At 59.7% G+C, this 4056-nt stretch overlaps 1 long non-coding RNA gene across 4 annotated transcripts; it reads right to left on the bottom strand.

Annotated features, from left to right (window-relative positions):
- Positions 1-620: 620 nt before the first annotated feature.
- On the bottom strand, positions 621-3644 carry LOC140405602 (uncharacterized). Of its 4 annotated transcripts, none has more exons than XR_011938706.1 (5): positions 3339-3644; positions 3092-3226; positions 2150-2448; positions 1859-2038; positions 621-1373 (listed from the first exon to the last, which is right to left on the bottom strand). It is a non-coding gene; the product is annotated as an uncharacterized lncRNA (long non-coding RNA). The 4 variants fall into 4 exon arrangements; XR_011938708.1 differs by having other exon boundaries at positions 3133-3226; XR_011938707.1 differs by lacking the exon at positions 2150-2448 and having other exon boundaries at positions 3026-3226; positions 3339-3640.
- Between the last annotated feature and the right edge of the window lie 412 nt (positions 3645-4056).

Below are 4056 nucleotides of genomic sequence, written 5' to 3'. Positions count from 1 at the left end.
ACTTGTCCTACTTAAGTGTCAAACAAAGACTGAAGGAAAGAGTCGGATTTAAACCGTCATATGTTGGGGGCAATGTGGATGGACAAATGGAGCTTGTACACCAGTCGCTCAAAGCGGGCGCAGCAAGCAGTGAAGAAGGTCAATGATAAGTTGGCCTTCATTATTGCCAGAGGGATTTAAATTCACAAGTGCAGATGCCTCACTGCAGTTCGACAAGGTGTCGGTGAGGCCACACCTGGAGTGCTGGGTGCAGTTGGAACCTCTCCCTGACATAGAAAGGATACAGTTGCCAGAGAGGGAGTGCAGCCAAGGGTCAGCCGGCTGACAGGCAGATTGCCCGACTGTCCTAGGGGCGAGAGAGATTGGTTCAGTAGGGACTGAATCAGCCCTGTTTCTCCAACCGAACCCTGAGTCTGCAAAGGGAAACACTTGGCCTGCCTCTGCTCATGTTTCATTCAGCAAGCAGGCAGGCAAGCAGCAGATTCTGTCCTGTCCTTATTTCTGGCTTTGCTTTCACATTGCTGCTTTCCCTCTCCATTTCTGACATGTTGGGAATGGCCATTCGTCTGTCGCCTGAGGGAGGCTTTCCATAAGAATGAGTCAAAAAGCAGCAAGAAATCACCAGTTAAACACCACTTCATTTCTGCCTCCATTTGGAGAGAAGATTCCTGGCTGGGCCACAAAAACAAAGCTCACTGCAAAGTTTCACTTCAGATTGGACATCTTGTATTGTTCACACACACACACACAGGCTTTTCACTCCAATCCTCGGATTGGAATTTCTCATCAAACAGTTGGCATGCGATGAAAACGGTCAGTTTAATAGCCCAGCGTCCTGACTGCCTCACGTCCTGGCACCCTCACCTGGCAAGTTTGAAACTTCCATTTCTGCTGACTTCCAGTCGTCGCAAAGTGCTGCTGCCAATTCAAGTCAAAGTGTACAACTCGGAATGGAAATGGCCTCCAATTCAGGCTCCTGTCCACTTGGCAGCATTCGCCATTTGGGCAGGCAGGAGGCATATGAAGCAAAAGTGTGTGTGTGTGTGGGGGGGGGGGGGGGGGGGGCAGGCGCTGCTTCCAGTGCTGCCAGCAGGTATCTTCAAGCTCATTCCAGCCACGCTTTCACTCTCCGCTCGTCTCCTGTCGTTACTGACGGTCCCTCCGTCTCCCGGGGTGGGGGTCGGGCAGCGCTTCAGGCCGCCCGCCGGCTGTTTGCGTGCACCCGACCCCGACCCCCGCGCAGCTTGCGGTAGGCGGCCACCCCCAGCCAGCCGCAGGCGGCCACGGCCGCCCCCAGCGAGCCGCAGACGGCCGCCGCCACCACGGACCCCGCAGTCGACGCGGCGGGCGGTGGGCTCGATCCGCTCGATGACCTGAGGGGGGGGGGGGAGAGAGGTGACAGAGAAGAGGCACGTTAGCAGGTCAAAACAGGCAACGTCATCAGTGGCTCAATACACGTTCCAGGTGTCCAAAGAGGGTCAAACCTCAGCTCGCCTTCACACTCGCTCTGTGTCTGACCCCGTGCTGTACCTGTCCTGGGAGTGTTTGATGGGGACAGTGTGGAGGGAGCTTTACTCTGTGTCTAACCCCGTGCTGTACCTGTCCCGGCAGTGTTTGATGGGGACAGTGTCGAGGGAGCTTTACTCTGTATCTAACCCCGTGCTGTACCTGTCCCGGCAGTGTTTGATGGGGACAGTGCGGACGGAGCTTTACTCTGTATCTAACACCGTGCTGTACCTGTCCCGGCAGTGTTTGATGGGGACAGTGTCGAGGGAGCTTTACTCTGTATCTAACCCCGTGCTGTACCTGTCCCGGCAGTGTTTGATGGGGACAGTGCGGACGGAGCTTTACTCTGTACCTGATGCTGACGGTCGTACAGGTTTTGCCAGCAATCTTCAGTTGGACATTCCCCGCTCTGATCATCTTTTCCAGACGCTGTAGAAGTGACGGGACGGAATGTTGGGAACACCCGGCATATTCCCAGAGTTCGAGGCACAGTTCCAAGCTGCTGCACGTGTGTGGGTTCCGTATGTGGCACCTGAGGAGAGGGACAGGCAGAATCTTTTACCGCTCAGCTCCTCCTGATGTGCCACCCAGTGCTCTCTGCCCTTGTCGCGGTCCCGACCCTCCGCCCTGTCGCCTGGTTTACCTGTGAATCGCGGTCACGTTGGCCAGGCCGTCGGCCGCCCCTTCTGCCTCCCGTTCCTCCATCTCCGCGCACTCGGCGCTCTCCCGCACACGGATGCCCACCTGGATCCAGCCTCCAGGCTGGCCGCCCTGGCCGCCCCCTCCCGCAGGAGGAGGAGGAGGGGCGGCGGCGGAGGAGGAGGAGGCCGGGCCCGTCCCGGGGGCTCTCGGCGTCCGGGCCTCGGGGAGCGGCGGCCGGCCGTCGTCACGGCGGCAGAGGCGCCCGCCCGGGCAAGCGAGGACGCCTCGGAATCCCGGCACCTGGAACCCAGAAAGAGGGGGTGGGGAAACGGGGGGGGGGGGGGGGGTGAAGTAACCAGTTAAGTCGTGCATTAAGAGGCATCGCAATCAGTGGTCTGGTCAGAACCAGGAGCAGGAGTAGGCCACCTGGCCCCTCCATTCAAGGACATCTTTTGTGGACTCGGCTCCACTTTCCAGCCCAAACACCACAACCCTTAATCCTGCCCAAAAAGACGATCCGTCTTGATCTGAAAAACATTTCACCCAGGAGTCCCACAGATTCACAACCCTTTGGGCGAGCGGGTTCCTCCTAAACTCGCTCAGTCCTAAATCTACTTCCCCTCGTTTTGAGGCTATGCCCCCCCCCCCCCCCCAGCGGAAACAACCCCTGGTCCCCCAACTCCAAACCATCCATGTAAATCGTCAACGGGTGGCGGGGCCCAGCACGGATCCCCCCCCCCCCCCCCGAGGGACGCCGCTGGCTGCTGATTGCCACGAGCAGAGAAACGCCCATCAATCCCCCACTCTTTGCTTTCTACTCGTCAACCAACCCTCCATCCGCGCTGCTCCTTTCCCCCTCGGTGCCGGGCGCCTTTACCTCAGGCCAAGTGCCGGGGATCGGCGCCGACGTGTCAAGGGTCGGCCCCCCCCACCCCGGGCCTACCTGAACGCTCTCGCCCGCCCTGCACGGCAGCCATGGCGAACCTTGAACTTGGACCTGAAACTCCTTCTCCGCCCCCGCCAAGCGATGGAGGTAGCAGCGTCCGCCCATTGGCTCCGAGGCGTCCGACGTCTGATTCTGAGGGAGGGAGACGAGGTCAGCGCTTCAGTACCGTCACCCCCCCCCCCCCCCACACAGCGAGGCCCTTTTCCTGTCTCGGTGCCCCCCCCCCACCCTTGCCCAGACTCACCGCCCTGGTCAGGTTGGCCAAGAAGCATCGGCTCCGCCGCCCGTAGATCTCCCCGCTCCGGCTGGCGCCGCCGGCCCTCCTCCCCTCCTCCTCCTCCTCCTCCTCCTCCTCCCTCCAACATTCGCTCTGCCGGACGGAAAGACGGGAATCAGAACCCCAGGCCAGGCAGACAGCTGGAGGTGACCCCCCCCCCACCCCCGGAGAAGGGTGGGCGAGTCAATTTGCAGGCGACACTCGAGTGTCGGTGGAGTGAATCTCGTGTTACAAGTCACACACAGGGAAGCTGCAGAGCTGGGCTGGGAGGTGGCAAGTGGGAGCCTCAAGGGCGAGCTGATTCATTTTGGAAGGGATAACAGGAAGACAGAGTCACTGGGGCTCATCAGCTAAGATTGCGGGCGGTGCGGGTGAGCAGAGAGATCTACCGGTGTCCTCCTCGGTGTACGTGGATCCCTGAAAGTCGGCACCCAGGTTGAGAGGGTCGTGGAGAAGGCGTGACGGCGTGTTGGCTCTTTTGTTGGCACAGGGATTGAGGTCACCAGGAGAGAGAGAGGGTCAGCACTTGCTGAGAGATCCCTCACCCACACACACACTGACAATGTGAAGCCAGGAGAGGGACGAGGCAGCACTTGCTGAGAGATCCCTCACACACACACTGACAATGTGAAGCCAGGAGAGGGACGAGGCAGCACTTGCTGAGAGATCCCTCACACACACACTG

Source organism: Scyliorhinus torazame, unplaced genomic scaffold, assembly GCF_047496885.1.
Source record: "Scyliorhinus torazame isolate Kashiwa2021f unplaced genomic scaffold, sScyTor2.1 scaffold_141, whole genome shotgun sequence".
NCBI classification, from domain to species: domain Eukaryota; kingdom Metazoa; phylum Chordata; class Chondrichthyes; order Carcharhiniformes; family Scyliorhinidae; genus Scyliorhinus; species Scyliorhinus torazame.
This window is presented reverse-complemented; position numbering and strand designations above follow the sequence as displayed.